The 24230-nt window shown below is 46.2% G+C and overlaps 1 long non-coding RNA gene across 1 annotated transcript; it reads left to right on the forward strand.

The window, feature by feature from the left end:
• Window positions 1–1525: 1525 nt before the first annotated feature.
• On the forward strand, window positions 1526–23311 carry LOC136579784 (uncharacterized). Its single transcript, XR_010786919.1, has 3 exons — window positions 1526–1660; window positions 16899–17014; window positions 23164–23311. It is a non-coding gene; the product is annotated as an uncharacterized lncRNA (long non-coding RNA).
• The last annotated feature ends 919 nt before the right edge of the window (window positions 23312–24230 follow it).

Raw genomic sequence — 24230 nt, forward strand, 5'->3', positions numbered from 1 at the left:
TGTCACTGGATCCTGGATTGGGAGCACTCCAGAGGAGGAATGGGAGGTAGGGGTCACTAGGCAGACTCTCTGGTAGACAATTATTCGGGAAGGCTTAGCCAATAAACACCCCGCATGGTAGATGCGTGGGTGTGACACAATAAAATACCTCTATGTGGTGATCCTGTTTACGGACGGCCGCACAGAAAAAGCCTGTAGTCTGAACGGGTACCTGTTTTACAAACTGGGTAGTGCTCTCTCTCTCTGTTGCAGGGACTCACTCCACTCACATCCACACTCCAAACGCTATGGGTAGTCGTTCCTCTTCCTCCATCTTCACCTACATGGAAGCTGAAGGTGCTTCCATGCGGCTCTGTGGTAGCACTCTCAGGTAGACAAGATGGAGCACTTTTCCCGCTTTCAAACTCTCCCATTTCTAACCTCACTCATACCACATGACAAGACAAACTGATACATTTACAGGCATGCAATGATTTTATCAAAGTTAACCCTTCAGACGCTGCGCTGCTTGCTAAACATCAACCTGCTGCTCCCCAAACATCAACCTGCTGCTCCCCAAACATTAACCCGCTACTCCACAAACATTAACCCACCGCTCCACAAGCATCAACCCGCTGTTCCCCAAACATCAGCCCCCCACTCTCCAAACATCAACCCGCCACTCTCCAAACATCAACCCGCCACTCTCCAAACATCAACCCGCCACTCTCCAAACATCAAACCGCTGCTCACCAAACATCAACCCGCTGCTCACCAAACATAACAGTGAACAATATTCATAGTTCCATGTCAAATGGTTGTCAGCCTGTATACAGATCCTGTTCCTGTGCTGATGTCAACCTGATAATGTAGTTATGCGCTTTAATATGGACTTAGGTCAGTGAATAAAAACTACCAAGGAGCTTCTTGTAGAGTTTAGAAGTCACCGGAAGGTAAAACAGTGGAGGAAATTTATAACATGGCTACTTTCTTTTGAACACAGAACCACCCTTGCTCAATGGGTCGTGTGTGGTATTGCAGGTCAACTCCCATTCACTTCAAAGGACCTGCAAAACCACATACATCCTTATGGACAAGGGTGGCGCTCTGTTTGGAAGTAAACAGCCATGTTTTTATAACCCTGGAAACCCCTTTAAGAGTGGCATTTCAAACATCCGATTTGCCCCAATATACAGCTCATCATATATTAAGCACATCTCGGCACCACTGTGCACCCACATTGAAATGTACACTAGCTCCGACTTGGTTTACATTTCTGGTACAATTTCCATCAGTTTCTGATGTAAGTTATACATTAATTTGTCGGATTGGGTGGCCATATCCCTTTAAGCCCCACCCCCTTTTTTTTTTTTTACAAAAGTGGCGAGGCTGGCACAAAAGCTTAAAAGTTGCAAAGTTCTGTGTAAGTGCATCTTTTGTAAGCCGTATTTCTGGCACAAGAGCATTTATAAATGTCCCCCAATGTTGTAGGACACCGGGCGAGGGCGGTGCAGACGTCTGCGAGGGATTTACTAAGATCCAGAACGAGTGCTTCTGACCGTGTGTCATGTGTGAGGTCAATTGTGTGGCGTTCCATGGCAGTGAGAACAATAGAGTGTAACCTCTATGGACTAGGCTGGGAGAGAAGGAGTCGACACTACTGACTGAAAGCAGCTGGAAAGTAAGTACACCCTGCAGCCCGGCATTATGAGTCAGGCAGAGCAGAGACGTGGAGAGAACAGGGAGATGTCAAGGAGCCGCTAAACTGCAGAAATCATCAGGGGGGCGAGTCAGGATAGAAAGAACATAACGATAAAGAGATATATCCTATCAAGTGAAACCTCTGGTGCCGCATTGGCTAAAGGCCCTTCTACACAGAACGATTATCGTTAAAAAAATCGTTAAAATGAGCTAAAATGAATTGTTTAGCATAAACGCAGCCAACGATCGAACTACAAATTGTTTGCTTTTTGTTAATTTTATGCAGGTATAAAAATCATCATTGGCTTGTTCACTAATCGTTCTGTTTAAATAGCGCTTGTTCAGTCATTCTCAGCCACTTATACAGCGTATGGGAACGACTGAACGATTTCTATTTTGAAGGGATGGGGAGAAGAACCAGAAGATGGAGTCCAGGTGGCTACCAGGAAGGTGATAAGAGATGGGGGGGGAAGAACAAGAAGATGGAGCCCAGGTGGATACCAGGAAGGTGGTGTGAGACAGGGAGAAGAACCAGAAGATGGAGCCCAGGTGGATACCAGGAAGGTGGTGTGAGACAGGGAGAAGAACCAGAAGATGGAGTCTAGGTGGATACCAGGAAGGTGGTGAGAGATGGGGAGAAGAACCAGAAGATGGAGTCCAGGTAGATACCAGGAAGATCGTGACAGATGGGGAGAAGAACCAGAAGATGGCGTCCAGGTGGATACCAGGAAGGGGATGAGAGACAGGGAGAAGAACCAGAAGATGGATCCCAGGTGGATACCAGGAAGGTGGTGTGAGACAGGAAGAAGAACCAGAAGATGGAGTCCAGGTGGATACCAGGAAGGTGGTGTGAGACAGGGAGAAGAACCAGAAGATGGAGTCCAGGTGGATACCAGGAAGGTGGTGAGAGATGGGGAGAAGAACCAGAAGATGGAGTCCAGGTAGATACCAGGAAGATGGTGACAGATGGGGAGAAGAACCAGACGATGGAGTCCAGGTGGATACCAGGAAGGGGATGAGAGACAGGGAGAAGAACCAGAAGATGGATCCCAGGTGGATACCAGTAAGGTGGTGTGAGACAGGGAGAAGAACCAGAAGATGGAGTCCAGGTGGATACCAGGAAGGAGATGAGAGACAGGGAGAAGAACCAGAAGATGGATCCCAGGAGGATACCAGGAAGGTGGTGTGAGAAAGGGAGAAGAACCAGAAGATGGAACCCAGGTGGACACCAGAAAGGTGATGAGAGACGGGGAGAACTAGAAGAGGGAGCCCAGGTAGATACCAGGAAGGTGATGAGAAATGGGAAGAAGAACCAGAAGATGGAGCCCAGGTGGATACCAGGGAGCGCAGCAAGGATGTGAAGGAATGAGGCTGAAGGCAGGATGCAGCGAATGTTCCTAAAGGAGTATTCTGGCTCCAGATGACGAAATACATGTGTTGTATAATGAGAAATTATACAGTTTTGCAGTATATTTATATATCGGTGTCCATGACATGACCAGGACCACTGAGAGTAAATAATGAAGCTTTTGATTGAATGTCAGCAAGCAGAGATCTTGAAAAGTGTGGATATGATAAAGTGGCCACAATGCGTCTATCATCCTGGGGCCACAGTGAGTCTATCACCCAGGGGCCATAGTAATTTTATCACCCAGGAGCCAAAGTGAGACTATTACCCAGGAGCCAAAGTGAGTCTATCACCCAGGGGCCACTGTTCAGTCTATCACCCAGGGGCCACAGTGAGATTATTACCCAAGAGCCAAAGTGAGTATCACCTAGGGGCCACAGTGAGTCTATCACCCAGGGGCCATGGTGCGTCTATCACTCAGGGGTCGTTGTGAGTCAGTCACTCAGGGGACATACAGAATCTATCACCCAGGGGCCACAGCGAGTCTATCATCCAGGAGTCAAAATGAGTCTATCACCAAGGGGCCACTGGGAGTCTGTTACTCAGTGGCCACAGTGAGTCTATCACCCAGGGGTCATAGTGAGTCTATCACCAAGGGGCCGCAGTAAGTATATCACCAAGGGGCCACAGGGAGTCTGTTACTCAGGGGTCCACATAGGTTTGAAGTTTGTCCTGCCCACGTTTGTATGCAGCATCGTCCTAGTAAGTATATCACCAAGGGGCCACAGGGAGTCTGTTACTCAGGGGTCCACATAGGTTTGAAGTTTGTCCTGCCCACGTTTGTATGCAGCATCGTCCTCTCATAAGACTGTGCAGGTATCTGTGTCAGGTACAGGTGGGGTCGGGTACAGGTGGGGTCAGGTACAGGGGGGGGGTCAGGTACAGGTTGGGAAATTGGTCTATTCTGGTTACAGAGAGTTGTGCAATATTGGTTTCACCTGTGAATAATCTGCGGCCACAACTCATGTTCTGACGACAGTGCGAGGATATTTCTATAGATAAGTACACGTCAGCATTATCGGTTCACCTGCACTCTGTAAGTTAACCCCCTACAGTCTGGAGAAACAGTCACGGCTCTCTTTCCCTCCTATTCTTCCTTGCCTGGCTTTACTTCTCGGTCCCAGGGTTCTTTCACGCCTTCCCTCATTCTCTTTAATTCTCAAACCTCACCACGCCTGGTACCATGGCACTTGTTTTAGTAATATACGCATTATATCAGGCTGTTAATTGCAGTTTCCCTCAGAACCTCCTGACTGCAGGGAGACTGCATTACAAAGAACCCAGTGCTAGCCTTAGATTAGATGGCAATCATACGAAAAGAACTATATATATATATTGCACTGACAGGCAGTCTGCCTATATTTTGCAGAAAGCAGCAAAATAGCAGCATACCCACACCAGAACAGCTAAGCAAATAAATACTGTACCAGAACCAAGCTCAGTATATAAAAACAAGATCAGAGCCAAGATCAGAACATAAATACAGTACCAGTACCAAGCTCAGTACATAAATACAGCACCCAAACCATGCTCATAACATAAATACTGCACCAGAACCGAACTCAAAATAAATACAGCTACAGTACCAAGCTCTGTACATAAATACAGTGCTAGAACCAAGCTCATAACATAAATACTGCACCAGAACCAAGCTCATAACATAAAACAGCTCCAGAAACAAGCTCATAACATAAATAAAGCACCAGAACCAACTTTATAACATAAATACAGCACCAGAACGAAGTTCATAACATAAATACAGCACCAGAAACAACCTCATAACATCAATACAGCCCCAAAAGCAACTTCAGTATGTAAACACAGCCCCAAAACCAAACTCCTAACATAAATACAGCCCCAGAACCAAGCTCACAATATAAATACAGCACCAGAGCCAAGCTCATAACATCGATACAGCCCCAGGAGCAACCTGAGTATGTAGATACATCCACAGAACCATACTCATAACATCAATATAGCCCCAGAACCAAACACATAACATCAATACAGCCCCAGAACCAACATCATAACATAAATTCAGCACCAGTACGAAGCTCGGTACATAAATACAGCGCCAGAACCAAACTCATAATATAAATACAGCACCAGAACCAAGCTCGTAACATCAATACAGCTACAGGAGCAACCTCAGTATGTAAATACAGTCATAGAACAAAACTCATAAGATGAATATAGCACCAGAACCAAACTTATAACATAAATACAGCATCAGAACCAAGCTTGTAACATAAATACAGCCCAAGAAGCAAGTTCAATACATAATTACAGCACCAAAATCAAGCTCAGTTCATATATATGTAGCATTAGGACTGAGTTTATAACATAAATACAGTACCAGGACCAAGCTCAATACATAAATAATAATAATTTTTATTTATTTAGCGCCAACATATTCAGCAGGGGGGAACAAATACAAGAAAGACAAATACAAAAACCACGGTGACATGAAGTAATCAGTTGATTGAAACAGATGAGCTTGGCCTCCACATTCAGGATGGATTGGAGGCTGATCAGGAGCGAGTTGCAGTAATCAAGCCGAGAGTGGATGAGGGCAACAGTGAGCATTTTAAGTGTGTTCACAGTGAGAAAGGGGAAGATTCTTGCAATGTTCTTGAGGTGCAGCTCACATGTTTGGTTGAGAGATTGGATATAGGGGGTAAAGGAGAGATCGGAGTCTAATATAACCCCAAGACAGTGGGCGTGCTGGGAGTTATGGTGCCACACACTAAGATGGAGATGTCAGGATGAGGTCGGTTAGTAGAGGGCAGAAACACCAGTAGGTCAGTTTTTGAAAGGCTCAATTTTAGGCAGAGAGAGGACATAGTGTTAGAGACAGCGGACAGACAGTCGGTAGTGTTCTGGAGGAATGTTTGCTGTGATGTCACGGGAAGAGGGGTATAGCTGGGTGTTGTCAGCATAGAGATGGTATTAAAAGCCAAAACTTCTGATGGTTTGTCCAATAGAGCCTGTGTAAATGAAGAAGAGGAGGGGGCTAAGGGCCAAACCCTGGGGGACCTCAACAGCAAGGGGAAGAGGGGGAGGTAGAGCCAGCAAAGGAGATGCTGAAGGAGCGGTCAGAGAGGTAGGAGGAAATCAGGAGAGAGCAGTGTCCTTTAGGCCGATGGAGCGAAGCATACTGAGGATGAGTTTGTGGTCAACAGTGTCAAATGCTGCAGAGAGATCGGGGAGGATCAGTAGGGAGTAGTCACCCCTTGATTTGGCCGTCAGGATGTCGTTTGACACTTTTGTAAGGGCGATTTCTGTTGAATGTAGAGGGTAGGGGTCAAGAAGAGAGTTTTCTGAGAGATAGCTTATAAGGCGGGAGTAAACCAGGCATTCTACCGTAATAGTGTGAAGATGAAGGGGAGATTTGAGATAGGTCCGTAGTTGGCAGCATGGGTCGAGTCAAGACTCTGTTTCTTTAGCAGTGGGGATATGATAGCATGTTTGAATGAGGAGGGGAAAATGCCACAGGTCAGGGAGAGGTTAAATATAGTGGTGAGGTGGGAGATGACCAGCAGGGAGAGGGACCAGAGGAGGTGTGAGGGGAGAGAGTCACTAGCGTAGGTGGTGGGGCAAGCAGAGGAGAGCAATCTGGAGTCTTCTTCCTCTGTCGTTGGCCTGAGTACAGACAATGAGCAGGAGCTAGATACAGTATTGATGAGACTAGAGTCGGGGCTAGTTTGGGAATTTTGAGGTTATTTCCTGCCGGATGTCGTCGATTTTCTTTTTGAAGTAATGAGCCAGCTCTTCAGCACTGAGATCCGTCACTGGGGGCTGTAGTTTAGGGTTGAGAAGGGAGTGAAAAGTGTCAAAGAGTCATTTAGGGTTGTGAGATAGTGAGGAGACGAGAGAGGTGAAGCAGAGTTGTTTGAGCATGAATTTGAAGTAGAGAAAGTCTGCGCACTTTTTTGACTTTCTTCACAGCCATTTAACACACCTAGAGCACCGCTGGATGAAGCGCGTCTGATACATGAGCCAGGGTTGCCGAGGTCTGCATCAAATGGCTTGGGTTACGGGGTGCGCCACTTCATCCACAGTATGTATGAGAGTGGTGTTGTAAAGTGCGACAGCCTGGTTGGGACAGGAGAGAAGAGAGCTATGGGACAGAGAGGACTGTAGGGACTCAGCAAAGTTTTGGGTGTGAAAGGCCTGAAGGTTCTTGTACGTACGGTAGGTAGGAGGGTCTGGTGAGATGCTAGGGATCTTGACAGAGAAAGAGAGGAGGTTATGGTCCGAGAGCGGGAGAGGGGAGTTAGTGAAGTGGGAAGCACAGCATAAACAGAGAAAGTCCCGATCCAGAGTATTGCCAGTCCTGTGAGTGGGAGAGGCTGCGAGTTGTGAAAGACAGAGGGAGGAGGGATTTCGCAGGATAGGAAGTGGGGGAGCGATGCAGCAAAATGATCCAGAAACAGATGGCGGGGGTAGGGGTGGGGGGACCTGGGGATCGGTAAATAACTGCTACTCGCACGGATAGTGGATGGAAAAGTCATAGGGTATATACCTTGAATGATGGAAAAGTGAGTGAGGGTACCGGGGGGATGGCCGGGAAGGTGCATTGCGAAGACAGAAGAGTCCCTTCTTCTCCGCCACGCCTATTTTCTTGGGGTATGGGAGAACTGCAGGTTTCACATTGTATCACAATGCAGCAAGGGAGTTAGTGTCAGACTTCTGTATCCACATTTCTATGAGCAGATTTAGAGATTTAACCTTGAAAAAGTTGTGGATGGTGAGGAGTTTGTTGCATGCTAACTGGCAGTTCCAGAGCGCACATTTAAAGGAGACAGGGGAGAGTATACATGCGCTAGTAGTTGAGCTTGTAAGGTGTCTAAGTGAGGCAAGTGCAGGCTAATCGTTAGGAGCAATAGAGAGTGGACGAGGATTGGGACAGATATTCCCTGCTGCTTGTAGCAGCAGGATAGCAAGGGTGAGCAGGTGGTTGGGAGATTTATGCGGGCAGCTGTTATGTTTCTCAGTGGCATTAGGGGTTTTGAGTCTTAATAAGAAAGTAAAGAGTGTAAAGAGTAAAGTAACATAAATACAGCACCAGAACCAAGCTCCTAACATAAATACAGCCCCAGAAGCAACCTCAGCACATAAATACAATTCAAAAATTCATAACATCAATACAGCACCAGAACCAAACTTATAGCATAAATAAAGCACCAGTAACAAGCTCAGTACATAAATACAGTGCTAGGAAGAAGCTCATAACATACTGTACCAGAACCGAGTTTAATACGTAAATGTAGCCCAAGAACCAAGCTCATAACATAAATACAGTAGCAGAACCAAACGCAACACATAAATATAGCACCAGAACCAACCTCATGACAAACATGCAGCACTGGAACCAAGCTCATAATATAAGTACAGTAGCAGAACTAAGTGATTGTGTTGCATAGTGCTTATGGACTGACAGCAGCATCTCGGAACATCAGAGGGGAGGAGACAGAGCCAGGAGGAGGATGATTCATGTAGTTCCATAAGACACTACTGCATAGAAGAAAAAGATCATCTGGCTGGGTGGACCGAAGGGCTTATTTCGACGTGCGTATATCGGCCTGGGTTTTCATGCCTGTCCCTTTCTGCAGGGGGAGGAGGTGGGACAGGCTGAGAGGAGTGCGCTGAACTCCCGCCCCCTCTCTGCCCCTTGGCACTGTTTGCAATGGGGGGGGGGGGGGAGAACATAGCTCTGCGGGAGCTCAATGCACTGTTCCTGGTCTGTCCGGCCTCCTCCCCTTGCAGAGAGGGACAGCATATATGTGTCAGACGTGAAAACCCGGCCAATACACGCATGTCTGAATAAGCCCTAAGGGTAGGCTGTAACAGTTGTGGCAGAGAAGAATGATGTTTGCCCATTGAATTCAATGGAGCCGGCAATACAGCCGGCTCCATTGAAAGCAATGGGCTGCCTGCGAGCGCGGGATAAATTGTCGGGAAGGGCTTAAATATATAAGCCCTTCCCTGCAATTCATCCAGAAATGTGTAAAAATAAATATATATATATATATACTCACCTTGTCCCGGCAGACGGAGTTCAGCACGGCCGGCCGGCAGTTCTCCTGAACTGCTCTCTGTAGTATTCAGCAGCCGGGGATTTAAAATCCCCGCCTGCTGAATGAACTGCCTCTGATTGGTCACAGCCTGACCAATCAGAGGCAGCTCTCACTCACACCCATTCATGAATTCATGAATGGGTGTGAGTGAGAGCTGCCTCTGATTGGTCAGTCTGTGACCAATCAGAGACAGCTCATTCTCTGAGCAGTTCAGGAGAACTGCCGGCCGGCCGCGCTGAACTCCGTCTGCCGGGACAAGGTGAGTATATATATATTTTTTATTTTTACACATTTCGGGATGAATTGCAGTGAAGGGCTTATATATTTAAGCCCTTCCCGACAATTCATCGTGAGATCGCCCGCAGCACATTGCTTTCAATGGAGCGGCTGTATTGCCGGCTCCATTGAATTCAATGCGCTGGACAGCTCCGGCCCATTTCTATTGAAACGAAGCTAGAAGCAGTTTTTTCGGGCGATTTTTCGGCCCCGGTCACGCGATTTGCGGATGCGCATCCGTCATGCGATCCGCAAATCGCGGCAAAAAACGCCCATGTGACTAAGGCCTAAGGGAGTGATTGTCCAAAGCCTAAATCTGCTTCGTGTCCCCCCTTATAAGCTAGTGACGGTCATGCAAGTACCCAAAAATGGGTCCTACTAAAATTTCAAATCTTTCATCAAGAAACAATGAGGTAGATTTACAAGTATGGTCTAATAGTGAGACACTGCTAAGTTAGACTACAGGAAATGTCAGCCTACTGTGTGCGCGAACAACCGTGTAACAAGGCCAACAGGTGGACCCACTGAACCACTAATGAATTTGACTTGGGGCTAAACCAGAGAGCAGAGTCTAGATCAGGGGTGTCAAACGTATTTTCACTGAGGCCCACATCAGCATTATGGTTGCCTTTAAAGGCTCATTTACAGGGGCTTATTCACACAGGTGTATTTGCGCTCTGTATTACGCCCGTAATACGGACAGCTTAAACACCATTAATTTGCATTGGGGTGATGAGACATGCGTTTTTCATGCGTGTATTTTACGTGCGTGAGAAAAAAACGCAGCATGTCCTATTTTGGTCTGTATTGCGGAACAAAATTTCCCATTAAGGTCAATGGGATTGTGAAAATACTCAGTGAATATGCACATGTATGAAGGCATTTACGCATGAAGGAAGGAGAAATCTACGGCACCTTCTTGTGTGTTTTTTTTTGCCCGTGAAAAATGCAGTAAATATGTGCGCAAAAAAATGCAAAGAGGTCCAAATACGCAGTGAATACGAAATTTTTTTCCATGAAAATGATCCTTATTTCACAAATTGAAACTTCATACATTTTTGTGAATGAGCCCTAAATGTAACTGCTCCTTAAGCTCCTTGTATAGCGCTGTGGAATAAGTTGCTGCTATACAAATAAAGATTATTATTATCCTTAAGGACTTCTTAAGACGAGCGTATGCGCAGGTATGCTCACCTCAGCGTAACGTATTTGGGCAGTGAATGAGGCTTGTTTGCGAGGCTATTTAGACTTTTATGGGATCCTTTGCAGCACAAATATGCAGAAAGATAGAGCAGGTCAAATTTTTTTCGTGCATGCACAAAATATGCGCAAAAAATTGTTCCTGTTAAAGAACCCATTGATATCAATGGATTTCATTCTCTGCGAATTACGTGCGTATATTTAGCGTGTGCAAAATTGCGTGCAAATATGTCCTTTTGAAGAAGCTCTAACATGGCTATGTAGCTCTCTGCACTATGATGGGGTTTCTCCCCTTCCACCTCTTTAGCTCTGAGCTTCCTACTTACGTGGCTGGGGTGCCCAGGTAGGGTTGTCAGAGCTGTGCCACCACCAATGAGTTGTTGAACAGAGCAGCGTGGAGGTGCCCACCAGGGCTCAGAATCCAAGATGGTGTCGCCCACTGTGCAAGGTGCTGGCAGTGTCCTCCAGGGAAAGTGGAGAGATGGTCCTTCTGTGTCCGGACCGCGTCGCGAGCCACATACACTGATGTGGTAGGCCGCATCCGGCCTTGAGTTTTGACAGATCTGGTATAGGGGATTGTACACCCTAAACTTTCACCTCCATCTCACCCTTAAACTTCTGATGTCAGTCCTGTGTCATACTCCGATGAGACATCCTTGTTTTTATGATGAAGGATCATTTGAAGAGACCCAGGAAGGTGATGGAAGAGGCTTGGTTTTAGCTGGGACAGTCCTAAATGGGGTCCTGCCACCCCTCTTACTACAGCAGCTCTTGCACTTTGACAAACAGCCCAGGCTTGATCAAAGGGCCTAGGAGAGGCACCTGATGCGGGGACCAATGACCTTCTCTCTGCTTCCACCTGATTCTAAGGGTCCTTCTGGATGAGACAATTTATCGTTTGAACGAGTGAGTGACGTCACCGCTTGCTCTTTTGCTTGGGCAGCCTATTTGCACAAGCAGATACCTCTGCAGAGGTCTCCTCGGGACTCATGCGGGTCCGCAACTCAGGGTCTAGCTGTACCTAACAGCGGACACTCACTCTCCACTTTTCTCTAGCTAACACCTAAAATAGCACCCCTTCATTTCCGGTTCTTTCCTGCTAGAGTCGTTAGTGTCCCTCACCACTTTTTTAACCGGTTAGTGACATGGTATATTTTGGACCTAAGAATGCAGCATTTTTGGGGGATTTACATCTCAACTGTTCAAAAGCCATAACTCTTTCATTTTTCTGTTGATATAGCTGTCTGAGGGCTTGGTTTTTGCATGGGGACTTATAGTTTTTATTGGTACAGCAGTTACTCGAGCATCGCTCTTCTCGAGTAACTGCTTACTGGTCCGAGCTGCTCAGGGGGGTGGCGGGGGGGAGAGATATCTCTCAATCCCCCCCCCCCGCGAGCACGCTCGGACCAGTAAGCAGTTACTTGAAAAGAGCAATGCTCATCTCTAATTGCAGTACTTTTATACTGCAGTCTATTATTATTCATAATGGCGATCATGGGCCATAACAGACCTGGACGCATTACATGGGGTAGAGCCGATAATCTCACAGAGGGAGCGTCCTCCCTCTGCGAACCTTTTCCATGCCTCAATCAACATTGAGGTGGGAATGCATTAAAGAAACGTAAACCTTAGAACAAAGTTAACACTTGAACCTCTTGCACATTGGTTGTTTCTAACATCAGTCAGTAAATTTGCTTCCTCTGCTCTGGTGGACAGTCTGCTGCATTGTCCAGAAATAGAGGAAGCAAAGTGAAGAGGATTAATAAGAGTTTTATGAAAAACAGTTTTAGCGCAGAACAATGAGAGTTTGTGTTGGGGATCAGGAGCGTCATCACTGATCTGAGACACGATTTAAATGAGGATAAAACTGGACGTGTTCTAAAGTGCAGCACTTGTAGATGTTGGTGGTGGACATTTACGTGAGCTACACGTTATGTAGAATGTATGATCCAGCCTATAATTACCTTCTCATGTGTCACCACACTACCATATGTCCCGTACCTTGAGGAGAGCTGGCAAGGACATGCATTCAAATTGTATCTTTGCCCCAGTGGATGCTTTCCCCATTTCCACCCATACCTGGCCCACTCCTTCCTACAGACTCATTGAGTTATGGAATTTTCCATCAGCACCACTTTCAGGCCTATGAAAAAGCATGATAGCACCATTCTGGAACTTAGAGGTAGTCCTGGCAAATGGATACTAGGTCAGCATCTGGCTTACCCAGGCAGGTGCCGGGGCCCACTGAGACTAGGTGGTGGCACTCAGGAGTGGGATCGATCTGTCCCTTGTTCTTTTAAATTTATTGCCTTAAAGATATGGATACAATTGACTATGACAGTAGCACTTCTCGAAGCAGAGTGTTTCCTGCTTTGCCATGTGGCACCTTCTCTACCATGCAGATGGCAAATAGATGTCATTGCACTGCCTGCCTTATCTGTATGATCTGTTAGTAGTAATGTGATCTGTTCTCGGAGGGAGCTGGTTAGTTGGTAAGCCTCAGTTGGCGGTAAAACCTCCTTCAGGCGTCGTGGCCCCGACTTTTAGAAATACATATTTTTGTAACATCCCTATCTCAGGAGACCAGGGACAAGATACTTAAAACTGAATATGTCAACATTTGGTCACTAATTTCCATGTATTTAGGTATGGTTGATAGAGAGCATTGTTTTGAATCCGGGGATGAAAGGCAACCCAAGGTGGCGAAAACCTTTATAATTGGGTTCAGGTGTATTCGGTTTTGGGTTGCATTATTAGTCAACACTTCCAAGGAAAAAACTTACTAGCTTTTCATTTATTTTGACACCATTTTCATTGCATAAAGGGTCTATAGCGGCACGGCGTGATGGTTAAGACAAGGAATAACACTGTCAATTATCCCTATGTCTGGATTTGGGCTGGTATACAAAGGCCACAAATGTCTGGTTGCAGTTGATGACTTTGAAGTGGGCCTTTCCTGTCCCCTCTGCCTCAGTCGGATTCATAGTCTCTTTCCAGGTGTTGGAGCAGCTTATTGGCAAGTAGGTGCCTGTTTAATGAAGGACATTGCAGGTTCCACACTTCCTGTAAATTCTGTCATGAGTGTTCCATCTGTGGCGGCGGTCACTCCATGCTCTGAGGGTCTTGGTAGGCCAGAGGACGTTGGTTCAGGTTTATGAGATGCTACCATGGCTTGACCAGTGCCCCGAGAAGGCGAGCACCTCCCTACTTAGGACAGGTTTCTCTTTAGTTTTTTTTTCATTCTGTTTGCTTACCATTCTGCTCCTTGTTTTTCTAGCAATTTGAAATTAGTGCAAAGGGCACTAGAGAATAATGGTATCAGTAAGGGCTTAGTCTAAGTCGATTGTGTCCTTTGATTGTGTGATTCAGCTGGCCCGGCGCATGAGTGCTTTAATGGCAAAGTCAGATATTGAGTCACGTTTTGACTTTCACCTGTTTGTGCTGACTGTTTACACCTCCTTGGTTGTCAGTTGGTTTCTTTTAACATGATATGTGCCTGCCCATGGGCTGCTCAATTTCATGTTTTTATTTAGAGGTTTTCAGTTCCTTTTTAGAGTAGATGGTGCGTTGCGAGACATCATCTAACATGATGACCCATTACTTGGATGATTCTCTCTTTGTGGGCCCTAGGGATTCCCAACAGTGTGGTTTTCTTATAGACTCTTTTCATTTTGTTACATATAAATTTAGAAGTCCCATTGATGGCATAATCCTTTTTCAGTATCGAAATAGACTCAGCTGAGATGTTTTTTTATCGTCCTGTTGCGAAAGTGCCTAAGCTGCAGGCTGAACTCAACACCTTTTCAGTTGCTAAGAAAGTGCAACTCCGTCAGGTACAATCTTTATATGGACCTTTGGTATTTGCATGCAGAGTTGTGCCAATAGACTGGGTTTTTTAAAGACGTTTTACGCTGGCGACGGTAGATGTTCCCATCCCTGCCCATTACATCCAGGTGTCTAAGAACATTAAGGCAGACTTATGAGTTTTGCAGTTTTTACTGCAGAACTACAATGGCAGGACATGTTCGTGGTCTGAGAGAGTCCAGAGCCCGCAGCTCAGCATTTTTACAGATGCTTCTGGTTCAGTGGGTTTTGGCTCGTTTTTTGGGTCCACTTGGCACGCGGATTCTAGGCTTGATTCTAGGTGTGCCATGAGTTGGTTTGTGAACCTGATTCTTCTTGAGTTGTTCCGGATTGTTGGGGTAGTGGAGTCGTGGGGGCATCTTATGGTCAATCGGTTTTGTTATCTGACAGTGCAAGGAGCAGTACAAGCCTTCAATAACTTGACTTCTTCCTCGGCACCTCTCATAACTTTGCTGAGGAAGCTGGACCTATGCTGTCTGCAGAGCAACATCCAGTTCAGAGCCCATCATCTACCTGTGGGTTATCAATTCTGTTACTCATGCATTGTCTCGCTTTCACAGCCTTTGCCCCCAGGTGGACCTGGAAGAGATCCCTTGTTCGGAATCCCTATGGCTTATAATTGAAGCCAGCTGTTCCCCTTAGTCCAGGCATCCTTGGCACCCTCGACTTGGAGTGCTCAAGGTAAGGCATTAAGGGATTGGGTTGAAGTGGCTGGTTCAAGGCCAATAGCTGATGAATTTTCTACTCAATATGCCTTTACATTGGACTACGGCAATAGTTTGCACTTGCACGGGGGTTTCGGGGTTGGTGGTGCAGCGTCAGTTAGTGAGTGTAGCCTTTTTCTTGAAACTCTGGAGTTGGGAGGATGTTACAAAGTCTTTTCTGTTTGCTCAAGTTATTAAACGATGGAAGGAAGAAGTGGTTCGTCGCGAGTCTTGGTTAACTGTGTTCTTCCTGATTTTGTTAAAATTTATAGCCGATTTGCCCTCAGTATGTTCATCAGATTTTGATGTCGTTCTTTTTCACGTGCCTTTTTCTCTGGTCTTTTTTTGGCAGTTTGCAGATATTGAAGTTGGTCTCTATGAGTACTAGTTGTCCAGGCGGAATGTTGTTTGAGGGTGTTGTCCTTGTGAGGTTTGACATTCGCTTCAGGCTGCTATGTTGCAAGACCAATATTTTGAAAAAGGCTGTTGAGTTGCATTGCACCCTCCTGGGGTAAACCTTTAAAACGCTTCCAATTTTTCAGCTGTCTTTAAGTGTGCCTTGGAAGTGAAGGGGTTGTTGGCTTGCAAATTTGGGACGCATTCCTCTCACATTGTCGTGGCAATGACGGCAAGCGAATTGGGTCTGTTGGATGATGGCTGATTGTTTTTCAGGTTACATTAGACTTGATTTGTTATTTTGCTTATTTGTTTCTTGTTCGCAGGTTGGCATCCGGTGGTTTGGATTCTTGGGCACTCCTATGTGTTTTGGGCAGCGCATAGAGCTGACATCAGGTCAGGTGGAAGATCCCTTGAAATAGTGAATGTGGATGTTCATTTGAGGAATTTCCACCGCCTTCATTGGGTGCGGGCCCTGTCTGATGTGGTGAATATCAGCCAACATCCTCCAGTACAGGTGGTCCTGGTACTCCATAGTGGTAGCAACAACCTGTGCCATGTGTTCTAGAGCAAGCCCATTTCACTAATCCAGTCTAACTTGGAGTGCTTTGCCTTCTTTTTTCACTAGTTGGTCCTGGTTTGGTCCGAAACCAGCTGTTTGGCATGGGGCTAGAAATGTCAATGCCATTGAGTGGGACCGTAGGCTTTGTAACACTCGGGTGTCCCATTTTATCTATGCCTGGTGTAGTATAGTATGTGATTGTTCTCAGTAAGAGAAACCAAGTAATCTTGTAGATATCATACCTTTTAATGGCTAACAAATATATATGATGTTATTGTGAGCTTTCGAACCTCTCAGCATTCTTCCTCAGGCATAATGAAACAGATATGTGCAAATATGAAAAGGCACAGACTTAGCAAGACTAATTTACACTTAAAACAATACCAGACAAGATGAGCGGAGAAGTAAATACTTAACTAGTCCACTGGTAAGGAATGTGACAGTTTTATGATCTCTGAATTGGTGTTAGGGGATCACAGTCCTGTGTGGTATTTCTCTTTCAAACCAGCAAAGTTTCTTTGCAATTTTCCTTAGTACCTCTAACATTGAATTGTAGGTCACTACTAGAGGTACACGTCAGTTTATTTTTCTTTCTCCTTGTATTGGAGTAGTTGATTTCTGGGTATCCTGGTGGCTCTGGTGATTTGGTCATCAATTAAGGTGGGATGGTAGCCCTGATTTAAAAATGTCTTTTTGAAATAGTATAAATGTTCCTCTCTGTCTGTTAGGTTGGAGCAGATCCGGTTATATCTGATGGCCATCGACTACAAAAAACTCCATCATACCCTACACAAGTTGACCGTCTAAACATCATGTTCCTGGACCCTCCCCTCCTATGTTACAGGTAACCTCCAAATTTGAGGAACTTTATAATCAGGACTGCATTGCACACAAAAAGAACTTATCCCTGTAATGTAAGGAGCTCCAAGACCTGCTGACATGTACTGACTGCGGACAGGATACGGATCCCCAACACACAGCAGGACTATAAAATCCCCAGGACATTCACATGTTCCACGTCCAATGTTGTGTACCTGATCCGGTGCAGTAAGTGTCCTGTTGGGGGGCTTTATATGTGGGAAACAGGAGAAAAACTGAGAGCCAGGATGAGATCTCATTGCCACTCAATTAGAGAGGGAAAGACAGAATTACCTGTGGCAAAACATTTTTCGAGTCACGGACACAACATAGAACAGGTGAGAGTTATCATACTGAAGGGCAACGTCAAGTTGCAGCGTCACAGAAGAATTTGGAAGTATGAATTTATGGCCATTTTGATACCCTCAAGGATGGAATGAACCTCGGAGCAGGATTCTTGCATCAGTGGAGAATACGAAAGATCTGAAGGAGGTCAAGAAGGGTGTGCTTAAAGGAGATGTCTCGAGGAAGCAGTGAATTTTTTTTCCCCAATCCCCCTAATTAAGCATACATTACTAAGCCCCCCTGTAAATGACTTTTCTAGCTGGTTTGTACTTACCGTTCCAGCGTTTCAGCAACTTATAAAAGTTTCCCCAAGATGGCCGCCAGCTCTTTTCCCTTCGCTTGCTGCAGCCCGACGTGCGCGCTCCCGAGACGCTACCAGCTGTGTCTCCATGGCAACCAGACGCCCCGCAGCCGCCGACCGGACCCACCGCAGCCGCCGACCAGTCACCCACCGCCAGGCAGCAGGTAACCGGCGCTAGCCCCCGGCTCTCCCGCGCTAGCCCCCGGCTCCCCAGCGCTACGCTCCCGGCTCCCCAGCGCTACGCTCCCAGCTCCCCAGCGCTACGCTCCCGGCTCCCCAGCGCTAGACCCTGACAACAGACGAAGGCCCCGGAGCCCAGCGCTAGGCCCTGGAGCCCAGGTGAAGGCCCCGGAGCCCAGCGCTAGGCCCTGGAGCCCAGCGCTAGGTTCCGGAGCCCAGCGCTAGGTTCCGTAGCCTAGCGCTAGGTTCCGGAGCCCAGCGCTGGGCTCCGGGGCCTACCGCTGTGGCCCGGGACCTACCGCTGTGGCCCGGGACCTTCACCTGTTAGTGAAGATCACCCCCCGACCCATCACTTACCTGGGCGGCTTCTCGGGACAGCTGGGCTGCTGGGCTGGGCTTCTCCGCTGGGCAGCTCCAGTTTCTGCACCTTCCTCTAACAGAGGAAGGTACAGAATGGCCGCTCCAGCGCGCTCCCGAGCAGTGACAGCTCGTCTGCGCATGCGCAGAAGAGCTGTAGCGGGGAGCACACTGAAGCGGCTCGTGCTGAAAGGAGAAGACCGGACTGCGCAAGCTGCCAGCGAATTTAGACAGAACCATGGAGACGAGGACGCTAGCAACGGAACAGGTAAGTGGAATAACTTCTGTATGGCTCATATTTAATGCACGATGTATATTACAAAGTGCATTAATATGGCCATACGGAAGTGTATACCCCCACTTGGTTTCGCGAGACAACCCCTTTAAGGAGAACAACTAGGGGGTGTGTGGAGACACCTGGGGAAGGGGTGACATTCCCAATCATTGTTTTACAGACTTGGTAAAAAGTCATAGATTGATTTGAAGGAATGCTGCCATCTAATAGGTGACGCTGCAGAGGTATTGTTCCATCTTCCTTATTTGCAGGTTTGAAGGAGAGATAACACGCTGCCCTGCTGACCCCCTAACACCAATTTAGAGATCATAAAACCGTCACATTCCTTACCAGTGAACTAATTAAGTATTTACTTCTCTGCTCATCTTGTCTGGTATTGCTATAAGTGCAAATTAGTCTCCCTATGTCTGTGCCTTTTCACATGTGTATATTTGTACAGATTTATTTAATTATGCCTGAGGAAGAATTCTGAGAGGTTGGAAAGCTCGCTATAACATCATATATTTTTGTTAGCCCATAAAAGGTATCAAATCTACAAGAACACTTGGTTTCTTTTACTGAACACAATCACAAATTTTCTCTACTGGCTAACACAGTACCAAACCTTTTTTTTGGTGTAGTGTAGTGGTGCGCCATAGGCAGCTTGAGGAAGATAACCTACTGCGTCCAGATGGTGTGCATCTTATGGACATCGGTATGGATATCTTCTTGTCAGGAATTCGGGTTGGTGTGGAGACGGCTCTTTTCTGTTGGCTGGGGGTCAGGGAGTCATTTAGTGGCTGCCCGACCTACTTGGTTGCAGTTTTGGTTAATTTAACGTCTTAATGACACGGCCTTTTTTTTCCATTTTCGTTTTTTCCTCCCCCCTTTAAAAAAATCATAACTCCTTTATTTATCCATCGACGTTGCTGTATGAAGGCTTGTTTTTTGCGGGACGAGTTGTAGTTTTTAATGGTGTTATTTAAAGTACCATATAATGTGCTGAAAAACTTTAAAAAAATTATAAGTGGAGTAAAATGAAAAAAAACCGGCATTCCGCCATCTTGCAGTGCGTCATGTTTCTACGGCGCACAAACTGCAACAAAAGCGACATGACAACTTTATTCTATGGATCAGTACGATTGCTACGATACCAAAATTGTATAGTTTTTTTTTTACTGTACTACTCTTTTTTTTCAAAGACATTTAATTTTTTTCAATAATTTTCTGCTGTCATCCTGTGCGCGCAATAACTTTCTTATTTTTCCGTCGACGTAGTTGTACAAGGGCTCATTTTTTGCGGGATGTCCAGTAGTTTCTGATAGTACCAATTAGGAATAGATGCGGCTTTTCGATCGCTTTTTATTGCATTTTTCTGTGAGACAGGGTAACTGAAAAAGTGCATTTCTGGCGTTAATTTTTTTTTTGGACGACGTTCACCGTGCGGGAAAAATAACATGCTACTTTGACAGATCTGACTTTTACGAACGCGATGATTCCAAATATGTATTTTTATTTTATGATTAAGGGCGCCCACCCACTGGCGATTTTTTTTTCTTTGCGTTTTTTCTCAAGAGCAATTAGAATTGAATGTACTCCTGTCCACTGGCGTTTTTTTTTGCGTTGCGTTGCGATTTTTAACATAGGAACTGTCAGTTACATATGTGTCCTTATTTTTCTCCTAATGCACCCATGAAAGTCAATGGAAATTAATGGAAAAACCGCGAAAACGTGGCAAAAAACGCCGCGAAAAACGCGGGAAAAACGCCGCGAAAACGCTGCGTTTTTCACGCACGAAAATCGCAAACGCCAGTGGGTGGGTGCCCTTAGATTTTTTAATAATAGCTATAGCAAAAGGGGGTGATTTAAACGTTTATAACTTTTTAAAAATTTTTTTTACAATTAATAAAACTTTATTGCTTTTTTAAACTTTACTTTAAAGTCCCCCTGAGGGACTTCAACCAGCGATGCTTTGATCGCTCCTGCAGTATGACGTAATGCTATAGCATTACGTCATACTGCCATTTAACAGGCAGTCTATCAAGGCAGCTAAGGCAGCCCTGGGGCCTTTTTTCAGAAATCTCGTCCACATGGGACGGCGAATCCGCCGTGGCAAAGCCGCACTGCGGCCCGGATTCCCCGGCCGCAGCATGTTCATTCTTTTTCTTCTTCCGCTGCAGCCACGCTCTCCTCTATGGGAGCGCCGGCCGCAGCGGAAGAGCGAGCGGCCAGGCCGCTTCAAAACCCGCAGCTAAGTGCTGCGGGTTTTGAAGCAGTGCTTCTCCCGGGAGAAATCTCGCGGTTTTTCGCTGCGGCCAAACCGCGATTTTTTGGTGTGTGTGAACCCAGCTAAAGGTTTCTCTGCAGATTCCATCTGATCAATGAGGGTCCAGGCAGTCTAACTGTGCAATCCACTTATTAAGGCCCTTCAGTAGGCTCCGTGTGATTGCTATCATTGTACAACACTGTCTATGTGACTGCCTCCTCCAGAAATAGCTCTCATAATATTTACTGACCTTAACACATTCTCACGTCTTATGTGAATAAACAAATCTGCCCGGTAACAAAACATCACTGAAAGTTGGCCTCTGTCCCAAGTAGCCTTTCAGTTTGGATTCGAGTGTCATTTCCAATCCTTGCATTAGCTGACATTGTCTTTGGAGTGGCTTCAGCAGAGTTGGGCGCTCTGTCCGCACATTCACACACTCATCATGAAGTATTTGCACATACTTCATGGTAAAGATCATAATCTGGAGCGTTTCTCTGCTGTGGCAATAAAATACACAAAGATCTCTGCCCTCATGACATCACAGCTCAACGCCAAACCCTGTGCAAACAGCTCCTGGAAGTAATCTCTCTTCTGCAGAGCGTGGATTTAGCCGAGGCGTTGACTTCGTGGAGCTTGAATAAATATATCTGGAGTGATGGGACTATGAAAAGTGCATGAAATGTAACGTGAGTCACCGGCCGTAGGATGACGATGGCATGCTATTCATACGTCTTTGTAAAAGATGACCAGAAAAACCTACAAGGCGAGGACTTGCTACGCACATTGTCCCTCCACCCACCAAGGACAAACCCACTTCTGTGAATGAAACACACTAATGCATACTTTGAAGTGCAAGAACCATGGCCAGCACCATGTTTTAATGTTTTTGGAACCAGTGGCAATTGGGAAGCCTCACGCCAATCATGGCACTAATGACTGGCCAGGCCTTGGCCTGAAGCCTGACCCTTTCGAGACTAATCAAGTCGGGCCTCGGCCTGCCACAAAAGGGATTGTACTCACCAGTTGTTAGCTGGCTTATCTCCAGGCTGCATCTCGGCCCAGTCTTTACCAAATTAGCAGTGCTGTCGGCTGCCTAGCCTGCTGCCTTCATGGCTGCATCGCTAGGTTGACACTGGCTTAGAATTAGCTTCTTGAGGCCCACTTGAACATATGCATAGCCTACCCCACAGGCAACAGGCTATTCCGCTGACAGCAGTACTGCCCTGCCTTGTGTAGACCTTTTTGGTTGTCTCAACCAGGTAGCAGTGCCGTGATTCCACCTCACAATAGACAATGCATTATATCTGACACAAAGTTCAAGCTTTTTTTTGGAAATTTCCCTTTTAGCGGATCTTTGGGAGGGAAGGGTGGATTTTTGGCTCTGGTCTCAACTCCACTGCACTTCTCCACTGGTTCCTGTACTCTTATCTGCCTGTGGAGGGCCCTGCCCCTTTTTGCACCTTCTACTTTTATACTTTGCCCCCTAGCTGGTTCCCATCAGACCCCCTGCTCCCAGACAAAGGGTTATATAGCTAGGCCCCCATCCCCTGAACTTATCTCCTATGACATCTTGGCCATTTCTATATCCCTGCAAGAGGAAGAGCGGCAGTCCAGCGGGGCAGGAAGGGGAAAAGTTAACTTCCTTGCTTGACTCCACTCTCTTTTCTCTGCTACCTTGATCCTTGTGCCCACTTTCTCCCCTCTTTATGGCTCATCATCCCTAGCTGCAACTGTCTCTCATTGCTCTTTCCATCTGTTACCCAATGGGGGAGACTTCCTGTTGGCCGGGCGCTGCTAAAATTGCAAAAGTGAGTTATGTTTGATTGTCTAGAAGTGGATGGATTCAAGAGTACTTGCACACGTGGATGGTATATTTCCCCACAGAGGCTCCTAGGTGTTAAATTGCCTGTTGTGTTGTCACTCTTGGCAGGCAAGTTTTATGCAAAGGCAGTTTCTTATATGGGGGACCTGCGCTCCAGGTTAGTAATGCTTGAAACCGATACCCGGACCTCATGGAAATATTTGCTTCTATGGCAGGTTCTCAACGGGTTGAATTAATGGAGTTTTGCTGTGTTAACAATGAGTCATATGCATGGCTGTACCTACTACTAGGCACCTGAGGGCAGGTTCCTAGGGCACCCAAAATTAGGGGATGCCATTTCAAGACTTTAATTTTTTGTTATTATTTTTTTCTTAATCAGTTTCCACCACTTGTGGACAACTCATGCACGTTCAGGTGCAGCGTCCGAGGAGCAGGCCCACAGCCAAGGAGACAGCAGGGTAGAAAGAGGCCTTGTTACAGGGCTCTCCCATCTCTTTTATATAGATTTGGTTTTGTATATATGTATATTTAGGATACATTTATGTTTTGGTGTATATGTATTTATTCTTGTTTTTTTTCTTTCACAGTGTGGTCTGGTTCTCCGTACATAGGTGGTTGCTCCTCGGTTTGAATATGGACATTTTCGTTCTAAAATTCTGGTGCTATTGTGATCACTGTGGCTCTGAGCTATACATGAGTCTATACATGGAATATAATGCTTTACGACGCATATGAGTGGCTTTGGTCAATATATTATATTAAAGGATTTGTGATTAATAAAGAATTACGTGAAGGCTATATTCTTGACTTTGACTTAGTTTGTTCGGTATTATGTAAATACCTGTATCTATTGCTTTCCCCTCCAATTAAAGGGGTTGTCCCGCGCCGAAACGGGTTTTTTTTTTTTCAACCCCCCCCCCCCCGTTCGGCGCGAGACAACCCCGATGCAGGGGTTAAAAAAGAACACCGGACAGCGCTTACCTTAATCCCCGCGCTCCGGTGACTTCTTACTTACCCGGTGAAGATGGCCGCCGGGATCTTCTACCTCCGTGGACCGCAGCTCTTCTGTGTGATCCATTGCCGATTCCAGCCTCCTGATTGGCTGGAATCGGCACGTGACGGGGCGGAGCTACACCGAGCCCCATTGAGAAGAGCAGAAGACCCGGACTGCGCAAGCGCGTCTAATTTGGCCATTAGACGGCGAAAATTAGACGGCAACCATGGAGACGAGGACGCCAGCAACGGAGCAGGTAAGTGAATAACTTTTGATAACTTCTGTATGGCTCATAATTAATGCACAATGTACATTACAAAGTGCATTAATATGGCCATACAGAAGTGTATAGACCCACTTGCTGCCGCGGGACAACCCCTTTAATGATATAGTGGAAGTAGGGGATTGGGGTGCATGTTGCATTTGTGTAAAAAAATTCTTTTTATGCACACTTCTCTTTGAAACATATGTGTAGAGTGAGCAAGCAAGCATGTATCTTATTGTTTTTTTTAGCTGTACATGGCTGGCTATATATGCTGAACTGCTATGTGCTAGTATTGCCCACAGTATTGTGTACTAATGCAATTATGCAGCCGCAATATGCCCGTTGCGGCTATCGATGTTCTGCGCATGCGCGTTGGTCCATTGGAGTATGGAACC

This window comes from Eleutherodactylus coqui, chromosome 10, assembly GCF_035609145.1.
Source record: "Eleutherodactylus coqui strain aEleCoq1 chromosome 10, aEleCoq1.hap1, whole genome shotgun sequence".
In the NCBI taxonomy this organism is placed as follows: domain Eukaryota; kingdom Metazoa; phylum Chordata; class Amphibia; order Anura; family Eleutherodactylidae; genus Eleutherodactylus; species Eleutherodactylus coqui.